At 47.4% G+C, this 16864-nt stretch overlaps 1 long non-coding RNA gene and 1 pseudogene across 1 annotated transcript; both read left to right on the plus strand.

Annotated features, from left to right (window-relative positions):
* Positions 1-16864, plus strand: part of LOC140911916 (uncharacterized) — an 89713-nt pseudogene that overhangs the window by 42490 nt on the left and 30359 nt on the right.
* On the plus strand, positions 370-2182 carry LOC140911918 (uncharacterized). Its single transcript, XR_012159194.1, has 3 exons — positions 370-714; positions 1176-1310; positions 2073-2182. It is a non-coding gene; the product is annotated as an uncharacterized lncRNA (long non-coding RNA).

Genomic DNA, 16864 nt, shown 5'->3' on the forward strand with positions numbered 1-16864 from the left:
AGTTGGAATCATGTCTGGCTAAGGGCAGGAATGGGAACAGGGACACAGGTGTAAGGCTCTGTGGTGTCAGAGTTGGGAAGGAGGATACTAAGGAAGGAAACTGGAATCATGCTTGCTGGAAGTTCACCCCAATAAACATCGAATTGTTTGCACCTTCGGACTTCGGGTATTGTTGCTCTCTATTCATGCGAGAAGGACCAGGGAAGTAAGTGGGTGAAGGAATAAGTAACAGTGGGTAAAAAACCCAATTCTTCAGATGCATGGAGTGAAAATTTACAGACACAGGTATAAATATATATTGGCACATGAAGAGAAGGGAGTTACCTTACAAGTGGAGAACCAATGTTGAAGGCCAATTCAGTCAGGGGGGATGTGGTCCACTCCCAATAATTGATGAGGAGGTGTCAATACCCAGAGAGGGAAAATTGCTTTTGTAGTGAGCCAGCCACTCCCAGTCCCTATTGAAGCCCAAATTGATGGTGTTACGTTTGCAAATGAATTGTAGCTCAGCAGTTTCTCTTTGAAGTCTGCTTCAGGAATACTCAAGAACAGATTTAACAGTAGCCATTCTTCAAAAAAAAAAAAAATTCAAAACCAGCGTTATTATTTACCCTTGTTTCTTTATCGCAGCAGGCACCTGAATGTTTTGTCTCATTACCTTTCTGTGGCAAAATCTGCGTGTTCCATTGTAAAGGAAAATGGGCTCGTGTGGAGGTAAGAAACAGGTGGTTGGTTGGATGTTTTTTTTCACCTCTGAACTAACTTCCCTGTGTCAATTGAAAATTGCTGCTCTTCTTCGATTTCCCACATAGCATCTGCTATTTTTGCAGGTCTGGGGGTTGGCTAAAATCTGGATCATTGAATTCTTTGACACTGATTTTGGCATATGTATCATTTTACATTGGCTACTTACTCAAATAGTAAACACACATAAGTAATCTTTTACTTGAGCTGATGGAATGGGAAATAGATCCCTGTAGGTCTATCTTACAGTTTTTGTGTTGTCATTTAACATATTTCATTTTAACAAGCCATAGCATCATAACATGGAAAATAAAATGCACTGGCAACATATTTTCTTCCGTTTCCTTAAACTATGTATTTGCTTTTTAAAGGTACTCTGTTGCTCTCTTGCTAGTATCAAGTTATCCTTACCACTCGCATTCACGTTTCAGATAACAAGCGTTCACAGTAGTCGTGCACTAGATGTGCAGTTCATGGATACCGGAACAGTTGCCTCTGTAAAAGTATCGGAGCTTCGAGATATTCCATCACAGTTCCTGAGAGAAATAATCACCCTACCACCCCAGGTACAAACATCATTTTTAAGTAAAGCTGATGGCCTCTATACCTCTCTTGGCCATGTCTTAGTCTTGATAATTTTAGATGTGTGCTCTGCAGTGATTTGTGGTTTTAAAACATTTTAAGATTGCCTGTTCTGCACTATGGTTCCTTTTAGTTTGTGCCAGCAGTGTCCACAGGAGGCAGTTAGCAATTCACACCCCTGTAGTCCAAAGTTCATGTTAACGTAGTCCTCTTTCAAACTGGGCTACATTAACGTGAACTTATGTACCTTTTCATTTGCTCCAGCAGCATCCACTCAGGGCAGTTAACACACAACACTTTGGTGCCCTCTGCAGGTCTACACACTCTCTCGCTCCCCCCCTCGCCCCCCACCTACCTACCTTGTGGACCACACTTGAGCACAGTATAGATGTAGCCTTAGAAGTAATGTTAGGATGTGCATTCTAACTCTTTATAGTGTACAGTTTTAAATAAATACAGATTACGTTCTTGTGTGCTCACAGTAGAAGGCTGTGGTGGTTGTCTTACTGTATGGGTAAAGGGACTCCATTCTGCAGACCACCGCATTCTTAGTGGTTGAAGTAATTTACAGCATAATAGGTTCCTTCTTTCACTCTTTTAATATCATATATCTTTTAATCCATCTGAGTTAAAGCTTGTAATAAACTACCTAGTTTCTGTGCAGTTAAACTTCAATAGTATAACATAATCTGTTGAAGAGTGCCATGTAATTAAATTGTACCATTAACATACTCCATGTCTTTTAGGCTATGAAGTGCTGTTTAGCAGATCTTCCCCGTAACATTGGCATGTGGACTCCAGATGCTGTATTGTGGCTGAGAGATACAGTATTAAATTGTCCTGATTGCAGCATTAAGGTAAATGTAAATATCTCAAACATTTGAAATTCAATAAAATATGGAAGACCAGGTTGCAATATGAATGAAGAGTTATAATAAAATGTCATCATGAAGTTACAGGAACTTGGTACCTTCACCCTCCACCAGACATTCAGGTTTTGATGCAAAAAACAAAATTCTTTCAGACTTAAAAACGTTTACCTAAATTAGTTTTGTTTGAAAAGCGATTATACTAGACAACTTACAGCTTTGTAGCCTCCCCTAACGCTTGTATTCTGTATGAATTCATCATTTTTGACACATTTGATACAAAGCATATTTGTTTGCATTTCCCAGCAAACCCTTTTTATACAATTCTTGGATCTGCATTTAAAGAAGACAGAGAATTTTCCCCCTTCCAAATTCTCCTGTGCTAGCTCGGTATAATTCCTTCTTACCAGCAAATGAGGGCAAGAAAAAAGCAAAACTCTTGTTTTTGTGCCGCCTCATAAAAAATGAAGTGGGTGGATGACCCTGCTCAGTTATTTTCATGTCTCCAGCAGGTGGAGGTAACTCTTCCAGCTGGCTAGGAGAGGAAACTTTTAGTTTTCTGTTCTTATTTGCTTTTATTTCTATATGACAAGTCACTACCCACAAGCCAGGCTGTGGCTCTGCTGTGCGCCAGCTTGCTGCTCAGTAACGTCCGATGTGGATGCTGCTACAGCGCCGTGAAAGTCCCACTAAGCCACGCTCTGGGATTTTCACTGCGCTGTAGCAGTGTCCACACCAGTTGTTACGGCATGGCAAACCAGTGTGCCATAGATTCGCACCCTGGCTTGCAGTGTAGTAACTAGCCAAGGAAATAGGCCCTAACACAATGTAGTTTAATTTAGTACAGTCCATTTGCAGACTCATTTTTTTGGATGTGCTGAGTAGATGTCAACCATTTATAGTGTGACCTACTTACCTAATTGTCTGGGAGCACCCTTCAAAGGGAAACAAGTGTTCAGAGTCTGCTATGATTAGTACATCTTGCCCCTAATTTCATTACAGGGTACCACTATGAGTGCGCCTTTTGAGAAGCACGCTTTGTAGCTTTCCCTTTTCTTCTCTGCTTTAGTCTTGAATACTGCACATTTAAAATACTGCTGGTCTAGTCTGGCATATGTAGATATTGTAAAATGATATTGTCACATGTGTGGCTGGGTGTGTTCCCTCTGTGTGCCATCCCAGCTCTGTGCAGACAGCTGGCACAGCAGACCTCGATCAAACTGCCCAATGACCATGAGATTCATTAAGGTACGAAGGCACCCGGCCAGGTTTATTGTCAACAAAGAAAGGTAATAGACTCTACGGGGATACTAAGACATGTATGCCTGTGACAATGGACGCAGCTCTGTGAATGGCGGAACTTTCTATTCCCCACCCCCCGCAGGCCGGCCAAAGACACTCCCTCTGAGACTCCATTTTATACACCAATACAAACAAGTATTTTGACCATAGTTAGTTACTTCCCCCTGACGTGGGTTGTTACCATCCATTACCTTGTACATGTTGGTTCGACCAAAACATCTCTATCCATTATTACTGTCATCTTGACCTTCTCTTTAGGAGGGGTCAGTGTGTTCTCGTTATCTTTGGGGTGTGTTTGTACCATACTTGGTATCAGGGTACTGGTACCATACTTCTGGAATGCATTTGTGTGAGTGTCCGCCTCGTGTAGTGACTAAGGTTGGAATTTTCAAAAAGATTAGATACTTAATTCCCACAGAAAGTTGGTGGGATTTGTGTACCTAACCCCCTTATACTCTTTAAAAATCCAGTCTAAACTTTTAGTATTTCTTTGCTCTGAACAAATTCGCATTCAGCATCACTCAATAGCAAAATATGCTCAACCTTAGGACAGTGCGTTTTATCTTTCTTTTCTTTCCATATCTTCCTTTCTGTGTCTTCCCCCCACCCCCACCCCCTTTCTTCCATCTGCATTTTCCTCCCTGCAACAACTCTTGATTCCTAGTCCCTTCCCCATTTCATCTGCTAAGGTGATCTGGCTATGAAATATTTAATGCTGACGCTTGAAACATCCCATTGAGAGTAATTGGGGCAGGGCTGTTCACATCTGTCAGTCCACGAGGATGTGGTTTTCCATGGTTTTGTCTCCTGATTTACACTAGCATATGAAAGAGAAGAATCAAAATCTGTTGCTTCAATCTCTGCAGATTCTTGAAGGTAACATTACTTTGGATTACTCAGCTTGCAAAGATACCCTTGCAATTGTTATCATGAAGGCTGGAATCTACTTGGCTTTGTAAATGAAATCTTAGCATCTAGAGAATCCAGATATGCCATGAGGGCTGAAGAAATGCATCAAGTAGGCTAGAAGATTAATACTGCAGCCATAATAGGTTGCTTTTTTCTTGTCTATCCCTAAACCCAACCCTCACCCTTAACCCTAAAACTCTAACCCCAACCCCTAAACCTAGCCCTAACCCCTAACCCCTACCCTCTGACCCCTAACCCTAAAACCTAACCCTTAACCCTACCCCTAAGGCCCCTAACCCAACCCCTAAAACCCTAACCCCTAAAACCCTAACCTTAACCTAATCTCAACCCTTAACCCTAACCCCTTAGCCCTAACCCCAACCCTAAAGCTAACCCCAAACCCCTTAACCCTAAACCCTCACCCTTAACCTATCCCCTACCCCTAAACCCCTAACCCCCACCCTAAACCCTACCCCTACACCCTTAACCCTAACCCTCTAACACCCTAACCCTAAACCCATTAAGAATAGTCAGTATGTATCTGCTCTTTTCGATGCTCTTTTGTTGGCCAAAGCTGTTGCCATTGTAAAACGCCTGGCTCATCAAACCCCTCATGATGAAGTTACTCGTGGAAATGCTTCACGTGGAAATGATTCAGCAGCCAAGGATGCGGCCCTTTCTGCCCCTCAGGCTGCTTTTATTTTTGCCTTAGTTGAGCAACCTCCACGGGCTTCCCTCAATGACCTTGGCAGGATCCAGGAGATGGCACCAGAGACCGAAAAATGTTCTTGGAGTGTTGCTGGGTGCACTTTACACCCTGAGTATTTTTGGCGCTTCCAGGACGGTCAGCTGGTTGCGCCGAGAGTGCTTCTGCCCTATCTTGCTTGCGTGCACCACGGGGTGGCGCATGTGAGCAAAGGGGGGATGCTTGCTGCAGTGGGATGCGATTGGTGTCCCAGCACTACTGCCAACAATGTTCAATCTGCCAGCAACACAATGTTGGTAAAGCTGTTAAAACCAGACAAGCAGCCCATCCCGCTCCATGGGGACCATTTGTAAATATTCAGATTGATTTTATTCAAATGTCTAAATGTTGTAGTTATGAATATGTATGAGTACTAGTTGATGTTTTTTCAAGCTGGGTTGAGGCCCTCAACTGCTGATCAGCTTGTTTCTACTTTTGTTCCTTCTCCTAAACGGCAGGAGAAAAGGACAAAGTGAAGTGCTAGTAACCTCTCCCTTGTCCGCTGATGAAATCATTGTGTCATCAGCATTTGCTAAAGAAACCAGAGCTCTGCAGGGTGATGTAATCTCTCCCCTGTATGATACTGGACCACGACTGTTCCAGGAAAGAAGAAAAAGAAACTCTCGCTCCGTCGAACCTGCCAAGGCCCAGGAGTTCCTGACTACAAAGGACATTAAGAACGGGCCCTGGTGGAAGAAACGGAGTATTGTAGGCTGGCCAGGAGGAAATCTTGTGACCAATCTTGGGAATGTGGTGTTCACTGGATTTTGGGGTTCATTCCATCGCCTGCACAGTGTGCTGTTGGACAGGTACCCTGGGAATGTACAGATCTCCCTAATTGGATTTCAGATGAGGAATATCAAAAACGCCCTATTGCCACAACCACTGCCCCTGCCATTACCGCCATTATCACTGCCTTTACCACCCCTGTAACATACCCAGATACAGACAATACTATCTAGTCTGATGAAACCCAATGGCCAAGGCCTTCACATGCTGGTGATTTATTTAAGTATTGTTTGGAAAATTTATTTTTTAAGGTTCAGGACATGTCATATGAGCAAACAGTTGGATGGAGAACAAATGGACCAGTAGAAATAGAAGTATATGACATTATCACAAATGATTCTAGGGAATTTGAATGGGAAATAGATGGGTTTTATGAAGGTGTTGATATGATGGCCATTCCAGGGGTTTGTAGCGTATTGGGAGAAAGGGGCCCTTGTTGTTGTTTAGTTATCCATTTAGTAAATAACCAGACTCATACTCAGAGAATATGTTCTGCCACTAGAAATTTTATCTGTACTGAAATGATCCCAATAACTAACAATTTAACCTGTACCATCTTACAATATACCCCTTCTTAAGCTATTGATGTTAATGCCTCTCAAAAATATTTGAAAATAGTTAAACAACAGATGTGGTATAATGCTATCCCCGAAAAAGATGTACTAGGACATTGAATAACCATAATTAATGCCACATTAGGGGCTGTGACATTTACCCTGCCCCTATCCAGCTTTCAGATTACTTCCACGTATCCCAATTGTTCCAAGGGAGCTGCTATCTGGCTAGAACAGCAAAGAGCATGGGTCTCCTCTCGAAAGAAGGGAGACTTAGCTGGTCACTTATGGGATGGTGCAAATAGTGCAGCAGCAATTTGGAATATTCTTAAGGGATAACTGCATGATGAGAAATTAGGACAACTAGAGAAAGCCACTGATCTTATTACTGGAGCACAACTGACTCAGGTGCAAGCTGGAGTTGGTGAATTACATGTTATTTCCACCCTTAGTTCGATGACCCTGGAGCTGTTGACAGGAATGGTGTTAAATATCACTGAGGCAGGAAAGGAATTGCAGTGGGATCTAGCATGTTCAGAGATTCAGGATTTCCTGAATGACCAGCTGATGGCCATTCGGAGTGATCTTGAGCATCAGGCTTGGCCCACTGCCCTTACTAATGCTTCAGGAGTACCATCTGATTTGTGGCCATGGAGACGTACTTGGAGATTTTCAGGATGGAGTTGCAAGTACGTGCAGTGCTCCTTCCAAGCATATGGGCCGGTAGCAGGCGTGTGGACTCCTACATACCGAATCCTGCTGGGTCCATGGGGAGGATGCATGTGGGACTGGATTATTCATCGTGATGTCTGGGAGATTAGACCACCTGGTATGCCTAGCCGATTTGTTGTTAGTGCTCCTGGAATAACACCTGATATTTGGATTGAAATAGGGAATCAGTGGATATTATGGCCCTTATAAACCCCCGCAGCTTCAATGTGTAAGGAAATTGAAGCAAGGGGAAGTTGTCACAGTATTTGACACAGTCTGTTGGGAAGGTATGGGACAAGGAACTACCTTGATAGGACAGTTACTTTTCCAAGCTAATGATAGTTGTGTATATGTTAAGGCCACCGCTTTGCAAGACTTACATTTTAATCTCAGTACGATCACAGGAAATCACATTATTTCTTGGCCTGCAGAAAAAACCCTACAATTGGACCTTGGGTATCAGATTTCTTTTAACTGGACCACTTTGATACCCGACCGGTTTCAAAATTTACACTCACTCCTACCAGAGGTTAGGAAAATTTCTGACTTACAGGGTCAAATCCATGTGCTTCAGAATATATATCAAATTGAAAAATGTGCTTTTCATACTGCCTATAGAGCATCTACTTTGTGTACTAATTATGATGTAATGTGCTATGTAACTAAGGCAATGAAACAACTCCAGCATATTATTACAATGGGGATATTAATGCATGTATTGCTTTTGTTTAGTATAGTAATATGTTACTGTTGTTGTAAGGGACGTACTAACAAAAATGCCTTTCATGTTCATACTAATAAGGCGTTATCGTTATATCCAGTTAAGACTTATGGGGCTGATTCTGATCCTCCTGAGCTAGAAACAGAAATACAAGGCTTGATGTAATTGGAGGTTTAAGAATGTTAGTTGTGATAAAGGAAGCACAAAAGCGGGGAGTGTGGAAGCAGGGAAAAAAAGAGAGGGTTTAAGTGCAGCCATTTAAGTGTCAGAAACAGAGCAACTGTTTTGTTAAGTCTTAGCCTAATATCGCGAGACCTGTAGAAGCAGGGCTCACGTCAGAAGCGAGTGGAAAACAGCAGAATAGTCAGTGTGACCTAGTCTTGAGATAACGACGTTTTGAGAAGAGAAAGTGAGAAAATACTGGATTAGATAGTAAATAGTCTAAATAAAATGTAGATGTTTTCAATTTCTGCACGTCACAAAGAGGTATAAATGTTTGTGTGATTTTGCTTGTACTTTGGAGAAACTGAGGCAGAGATGCTCTCTGTCAGCTGTTTTCTTCCCTTGCAATTGCTCGAATAAAGCTGTCTCTGATTTTGTTGCTTCCAACCTGAGAGTGGAGTTTGTTTTCTTCCACAATTGGAATTGGAAAAGGTTCAGAAAAGAGCAACAAAAATGATTAGGGGTATGGAACAGCTTCTTTATGAGGAGAGATTAAAACTCTGGGACTTTTCAGCTTGGAAAAGAGACAACGAAGGGGAGATATGATAGAAGTTTATAAAATCAAGACTGCTGTGGAGAAATTAAATAAGGAAGTGTTATTTACTCCTCCTCCTAACACAAGAACTAGGAGTCACCCAATGAAAGTAATAGGCAGCAGATTTAAAACAAACCAAAGGAAGCATTTCTTCACACAACGCACAGTCAACCCGTGGAACTCTTTGCCAGAGGATGCTGTGAAGGCCAAGACTAGAACGGAGTTCAAAAAACGAACAAGGTAAATTCATGGAGGATAGGTCCATGAATGGCCATTAGCCAGAATGTGCATGGGTGGTGTCCCTAGCCCGATTGCCAGAAGCTGGGAATGGACGTCAGGAGGTGGGTCACTTGTTGATGGCCTGTTCTGTTCATTCCCTGTGGGGCACCTGGCCTTGGTCGCCGTCAGAAGACAGGACACTGGGCAGATGGACCTTTGGTCTGACGCACTATGGCTGGATTCATGGACTAGGGAGTCTGGTGAGCCCAGTGTAAGGGGAGGGAGTAGGAAAGTCCCTGGGTGTGCAGAACACTGGGAAGTCAGAAGCCATCATTCAGGCGCAGCGGGCCCTAAGGAGCGTGGAAAAGCGGAGTGTGAACAGTCAGAACCGGTGCGCTGTGGCCCTGGCGGCGAGGCGCCCGCAGAGAAGAGAGGAGGCGGCTGCTACACATGGCGAAGGGGGGCGAGACTCCCGGCGTCTCTAGAAGTTTCACTTCCAGCCTAGGCCATTCTGACACGCTGAGGGGCCCCCCAGGCCAGGGAGCAGCTGTGTCCTCCGGCTGAGTTTCAATAGTCTGCTGCTGCAGCGCCCCTGCCTGGGTGCTCCCGCCCAGCAGCCAGGGACCCTCGAGCAGCCGCTCGGTCTCCAGCAGCCTGCTGGGGAGCTGCAGCTCCCGACTCTCCACGGACCGGAAGTGACGTTGGGCAGAGGAGGACGGAAGTCCCCCCCGGGGCAGGATGGGAGATGTAGTTCTTGACTCTCCAGGGAGCGGAAGTGACGCTGGGCCGGGGGAGGACGCGCCGGGCAGTGAACGCGCGCGGGGCGCTGCGGCTCTGCCTGGCTCGTGCGGGGCCGTTGGATCCTCTCCCGGAGCCGGAGAAGAGTTTTTGTGTCTCCCGGCTCTGGGCATGCGCAGATCGGGGGGTTGGGGAGAGCCCCGCATGCGCAGACGCAGAGCTGCCCCGCTGCTGCTCCCTGGGGCTGGGGGCCAGGCTGAGCAGAGGGTCTGTGCCGGGGAGACCTTCGTTAACTCCCCGGGCCCGGCTCGGGCCCTGCTCCCGCTGGAGCCACCCCGTGCTGCGGAGCTGCAGCCTCCAGGTACCGGAGCGAGCCCCGGGGGCGGGGCCGGGGCCGGGGCCGGGCCGGGCCGGGCGGCGACTCTGCCCCCGTGTCCGGGGGGGACCAGGCATCTGGCAGCGGCGGGATCTGCTCCCGGGGGGCCCGCGGGGTGGGGGGCTCGGAGCTGCTGCCTCAGCAGGAGCCCCGCGCCCCGCGGGCCCGGCCAGGCTCTGCCCTGGGGTTCCTGCGTGTGGCTGGGCGGGAGGCTGCCGGGGGCGGGGGGGGGGTCTGGGAAGGGGCGGATGGGAAATGTCTGTGCAGCCCGGACGTGGGCGGGAGGGGAGAAGAGCAGTGGGGAGAGAAGGGGGGGCTGAGATCCCCTCGGATTTCCCGCTGCCCTGGGGACCCCCGTCCTGCCCCCTTTCTTTCTAGAGAGCAACGAGCAACATCCAGGGTGACCCCCCCCCTCCCGCCCATATCGCTGAGAGGGTCTTTGTTCTCCTCCCCCCACTGTACCCCATTAGCTCCCCACTTCACCCGTGGCCCGTTCAAATCTCAGGTTTCTGGTGTCTCCGCCCCATTTTTACCTGCAGTGACTTGTCCTTTTTTCGGTGGGAAATCGTTCCCCTGAGTGATTTCTGAACTGGCAAGAGGGTTAATGGGCAGAGGCTGGGAGAGCCCTGAGACAGGGATACGGCTGGGCTGGGCTGGGCTGGGGGGGCCACTCTCTGCTGGCCACAGGGCATGGGAAGGCCCAGGAAGGGGAGGGAGGAGCAAGCATCCCCCAGGGAGAAGGCTCAATCCCAGGTTTCCAGTCCCGGCTACTTCCCCCACCCCCACCTTGCCCAACCCACTGCCTGCTAGTCACATTCCCAGACACCATGGCCAGCCCCTCCCCTTCTGACCTGACTCCAGCCCCACTCCTTTCCCCTGGGAAAGCCACATCACCCAGGGCTCCCTGCTGGCCACGTGAATGTGAGGCAACAAGAATCCATCCCATTCTGTTGTTGTTCCCCTCTTTTCTCTTGACCTGTTAAATGGTGACATAACATCTCCTCAGATGCTGGGCTTCTCTCTTATATTGGCAGATCCTTAGTTTGTGCCCCATTTTCTCCTCAGTTCTGAAATACTGATATCAAATTCTTGAAAATCTTCCTGCTTTTCTCCGCAGGTGTCTGCGTGAGATCAGGGCTGTTATTGTTCTGAGCATGGGTCAGGCCTTGACTGAGATCAGGTGCCCCAGTGTGCCGGGCACTGTACAAACCCTAACCAAGTTTGGGGCACCTTTTGTGCCAGGAACTGCACAGACCCTTACAGAAAGCAGGGACCTTGCTGTACTGGGTGCTACAGTGACCCCGACTGAGCTCCTCCCCCTTTTTGTGCCAGGCCCTGCATCAACATCAAGTGAAATCAGGCTCCAGTTGTGCCAGGTACTGCAGAGATGGCAAACAAAATCAGGGACCTTGTTGTTCCTGGAGCTGCAGAGACCCCAAGTGAGATCTGGGTCCTGTTCTGCCAGGCACTGCAGAGACCCCAACATAGGTCAGACCCCGCTGTTGTGAAGATCCCAAGTGAGATCTGCACCCCTGTTGGGACAGGTAAAACTGAGATCTGGACACCCACCCCCGTGCAAAGGAGTGCAAGACTCTGGCCCAGATTAGAATCTCATAGAAGATCAGGGTTGGAAGGGACCTCAGGAGGTCATCTAGTCTAACCCGCTGCTCAAAGCAGGACCAAATCATTGGAGCCAGGGTTTTGTCAAGCCTGACCTTAAAAACCTCTAAGGAAGGAGATTCCACCACCTCCCTAGGTAACCCATTCCAGTGCTTCACCACCCTTCTTGTGAAAAAGTTTTTCTTAATATCTAACCTAAACCTCCCCCGCTGCAACTTGAGACCGTTACTCCTTGTTCTGTCATCTGCTACCACTGAGAACAGTCTAGATTCATCCTCTTTGAAACCCCCTTTCAGGTAGTTGAAAGCAGCTATCAAATCCCCCCTCATTCTTCTCTTCTGCAGACTAAACAAACCCAGTTCCCTTAGCCTCTCCTCGTAAGTCATGTGCTCCAGCCTCCTATTAAGAACATAAGAATGGCTGTACTGGTTCAGACCAAAGGTCCATCCAGCTCAGTATCCTGTCTGCCAACAGTGACCAGTGCCAGGTGCCCCAGAGTGAGTGACCCTAACAGGTAATGATCAAGTGATCTCTCTCCTGCCATCCATCACCCACGTTTGACAGAGGCTAGGGACACCATTCCTTACTTATCCTGGCCAATAGCCATTAATGGACTTAACTCCATGAATGTATCCAGTTCTGTCTTAAAGCCTGTTATATTCATTTTTGTGCCCTCCGCTGGACTCTTTCCAATTTTTCCACATCCTCCTTGTAGTGTGGGGCCCAAAACTGGACACAGTACTCCAGGTGAGTCCTCACCAATGCCGAATAGAGGGGAATGATCACGTCTCTTGATCTTCTAGCAGTGCTCCTACTTATACAGCCCAAAATGCCGTTAGCCTTCTTGGCAACAAGGGCAAACTGCGGACTTATATCCAGCTGCTCATCCACTGTAACTCTTGGGTCCTTTTCTGCAGAACTGCTGCCTAGTCACTCGGTCCCTAGTCTATAGCAGTCTATGGGATTCTTCCATCGTAAGTGCAGGACTCTGTACTTGTCCCTGTTGAACCCCATCACTTTTATTTTGGCCCAATTCACTAAATTATCTAGGTCCCTCTGTATCCTATCCCTACCCTCCAGCTTATCCACCACTTCAAGTCTGTATCCATAACTTCAGATACAAACATGATACATGCACACAAATAGGATAATCATATTCGGCAAATCATAACTTTTCCAATGACACCACACGATGCATATTGCACAAAATGCATTATAATTCTGTCCTAATCATATTATAATCATACCACTATGCTGAATATGGGGTGTCCTGTCAGGCAGGGTCTTATTTCAAGGCACAGGAGTTGGGAATAGAACTTCCCCTCTTTGTGGAACAGGAAATAACCCTCCAGCCAGGGCTGGGAAAATGTCCCAGACTTCCAGTGCTGGAGCCTGAATCTACTGACATTTCATTAGTTACCACCACTCCCAGTCTTTGTGGCAACTGCAAACTTTATCAGTGAGGATTTTATATTCTCTTCTAGGTCATTGATAAGAATCTTAAATAGCACAGGGTCAAGAACCAATCCTTGCAGGAACCCTCCAGAAATAGATCCACTCAACCATGGTTCCCCATTTACAATCACAGTTTTTAATCTATTTAACGTATGCCAGGTTTATTTTGTATCATTCTAGTTTTTTAGTCAAAATATTGTGCTGAACCAAGTCATATGCCTTACAGAAGTCTAGGTATATTGCATCAATACTATTAGCTGCAACCAGTGGTGAGCTGGAGCTGGTTCGCACCGGTTCGCTAGAACCAGTTGTTTAGAAGCCCTTTTAGAACCGGTTGTTCTGCGAGGGACAGCTGCTTCTAAAAGGGCTTCTAAATTTAACCGGCCAAAAGTGGCGCCTTAGGCGCCAACTCCACGGGTGCTCCAGCCCTGGAGCACCCAAGGGGAAAATTTGGTGGATGCAGAGCACCCACCGGCAGCTCCCTGCCCCACCCCCGGCCGCAGCTCACCTCCGCCTCCTCCCCTGAACGCGCCACCCTGCTCTGCTTCTCCACCCCCCCAGGCTTCCTGCAAATCAGCTGTTCGTGTGGGAAGCAGGCCCAGGGAGGCGGAGGTGAGCTCAGGCGGGGGAGGAGGGCCACCTGCACCGCAGCAGGTAACCTTGGGGGGGGCAGGGGAACCGCTCCCTGCCCCAGCTCACCTCCGCCACCCTTGGCCTGAGCGTGAAGCCACTGCCTGCTTCTCAGCCCTCCCAGGCTTCCCGCCGAACAGCTGATTCGCGGGAAGCCGGGGGGGGGGGGGGGGGGCGGGGTGCGGAGAAGCAGAGCGGGGTGGTGCGTTCAGGGGAGGAGGTGGAGCGGAGGTGAGCTGGGGCCAGGCACGGGGTGGGGAGCTGCCGGTGGGTGCTCTGCACCCACCAATTTTCCCCGTGGGTGCTCCAGCCCCTGAGGCGCCACTTTTGATGTGATCAGTGGGGGAGCGGTCGCTCCCCCCTAACTATGCTCCACCGCACCTAGGAGCCAGAGGGACCTGCCGGATGCCTCCTGGGACCTGCCCCAGGTAAGCAGCGCCGGGACTCCCCTCCTTGCCTCCCGGAAGGTGCCTCTGGCTCTTAGGGGTGGGGTGGGCACCCACTACAGTGGCCCACGAGACCCTCCTGCCCGGTTCTGGGGGCAGTCAGGGGACAGGGGAGGGAGTGGATGGGGCCAGGGGTCCTCGGGGGGGGGGTGGGGAGGGGCGTCAAGGAATGCGGGGGGGTTGGGTGGGGCAGAAGTCCCGGGGGGGAAGATGTGGGCAACGACCCCCTCGTGGGGTGAGGAGGGAACCCGTTGTTAAGATTTTGGCAGCTCATCACTGGCTGTAACCAAACTTTTGATCTCATCCACTAAGGATATCCAATTAGTTTGATAGGATCTATTTTTTCTAAACCTTTGTTAATGGGTACTAATTATATTACCCTCCTTTATTTCTTTATTAATGAAATCCAGTATTGGATGCTCCATTATCTTGCCCAGTATCGATGTCAGATTGACACACTTTTAATTAGCTGGGTCATCTCTCTTACATTTTTTAAATATTGGCACAGCATTAGCTTTATTCCAGTCTTCTGGAATTTCCCCAATGTTCCAAGTCCTAAGTAAATTCAACCTTAACAGTCCACCACACTCCTCCACCAGGTATTTTAAAACTCTTGGATACTAGTTGTCTGGACCTGCTGATTTAAACATGTCTAACTTTAATAGCTGCTGTTTAATGTCCTCGTGAGTTATTGCTGGAATGTAAAGAGTGTTGTCGTCAACATCTTATGATATGACTACATCATGTGTTTTTATCCAAACCCAGGAGAGAAATATTTATTGAACACTTCTATCTCTTCTGCATTATTTTTGATAATTCCACCATTTCTGTATAGTAATTTACCACTACCATTGTTAGGATTAATTTTGAACTTTATAAACCTTTTAAAAACTTCCTTCTTATTTTCATTGATCATTGATTTCTGATAGCTTCCCTTACCAATTTTCTACAATTCTGACCTTCTAACTTATATTCTTTACTATCGACTTCCCCTTTCTTCCATATAGTGTATTTGTAGAGTTGGGATTCCTACCAGGGAGCCACCAGCAGGGTCCAGAGACAGCCCCATCTCCTATATCAGGCTCTGGCTAGTAGGTATGTGATGAATGTGAAAACTCTGCCTAGTCTGTCAGCTGGGAGACACAATGGTTCTCTTTTTCTACCCTCTGATGCCTCCTGGCTGCTCTAAGCAAGGTGGGGGTGGGACTCTGTTAACATGTGCCTCCCGAAGCTTCCGTTTACCTGGTGCTGCTGTTCTGTGAATAGTGGGGTTGTGACTGGGGCAGCAGATACTGAGTGTTGGACTCTTGCTGTTTCAGAGACCGGTGACTTTCGAAGAGGTGGCTGTATATTTCACCAGGGAAGAGGGGGCTCTGCTGGACCCCACTGTTAGAGCCCTCTACAGGGATGTCATGCAGGAGAACTGTGAGACTGTGGTCTGGCTGGGTAAGGAGTCCTGTCCCCTGGGTTATAAGAAGATGTGGGGTCTCTAAAGAACTTTAACTTTATACCTGTATTTGTCATGCAAGTTTTGACAAGTTCTGCCCCCCCCGCCCCTCCCCCCACTGTTTTTGCCTTATCTCCCACCCACTAGAATAATTTTTGGACATGTGCCTTTTTGGTGCTGTCAGTCATTTTAAAATTGCATTTAATTTATCATCATTGGATACATTAATAACTATGTTAATAACTAGAGCTTTCATGCCTTTTCCTCATTTTAAAAGGAAAATATGCTGCCTGTAGAATTCTAAATTGAGTAAATAGGTGTATGACTCATGCATGTCTTGTGTGACAGTCAGATGAGCTCAGCTTTTGATAGGAGAGTGTATAATGTTGCCATTCAGGACCCCATGGGTGAAGGGAGAACAGAGCTGTGGGAGGGGAGGAGAAGCGGGGAGTAGCTAATTCTGGGGTGCTAGGACATGGGGAGTGTGTGTGCCGGATTAGAGGTAAGAAGGAGCAGGGAGGGATGAGGTAGTGAGAGACGAGGAGGGAACATAGGAAGCTCCTAAGGTGCCTGGACGTGGTGGTGGCTGAGAGTAATGGGAAGAAGGTGAGGGAAGTGTGGAGGAAAGGCACCCAGGAGGTGGGCTGGGTGGATCAGTGGGAGGTAGGAGAGTTTTGGGGATCTAGAGCTGTGGGGGATCCCAGATCTTTAACCCCAAATCCCTGGCCAGGCCTTTTTGCTTTATAGCCTGCACTCCAGTTTTATTTCTGTTCAGTTTCACTTCATTATACATTTTCCCCTAAACATTATTATTTTAACTCTTGACCTCCCTCTCCCGCTCATTACCCTCCTCCCCATATAACCTTCCCATCTCTATGCACAGCAACCCCATCCACTGATCCTGAGTCCTTGCTGCATTCCTCCCTCCCACAGCAGGGCCACTACCCAGGCACAAATGGGCACCTTGTTGATGATGTCAGGGTGGTAGTGTAGCCTGTACAATTTTTACACCTACATACTGGGGTACAACTTGCCCTTTTACATGGCTGCTCAAAGTTAATTGAGAAGATGAAATTTGGTGAAACACAGAGAAACTTAATTTAATACAGGCAGTTATAATTGGAATTGCAGCTAGCAAGAGATGTTAAGAGTAACAAGAAGGGTTTCTTCAGGTATGTTGGCAACAAGAAGAAAGTCAAGGAAAGTGTGGGCCCCTTACTGAATGAGGGAGGCAACCTAGTGACAGAGGA

Source organism: Lepidochelys kempii, chromosome 5 (assembly GCF_965140265.1).
Source record: "Lepidochelys kempii isolate rLepKem1 chromosome 5, rLepKem1.hap2, whole genome shotgun sequence".
NCBI classification, from domain to species: Eukaryota; Metazoa; Chordata; order Testudines; family Cheloniidae; genus Lepidochelys; species Lepidochelys kempii.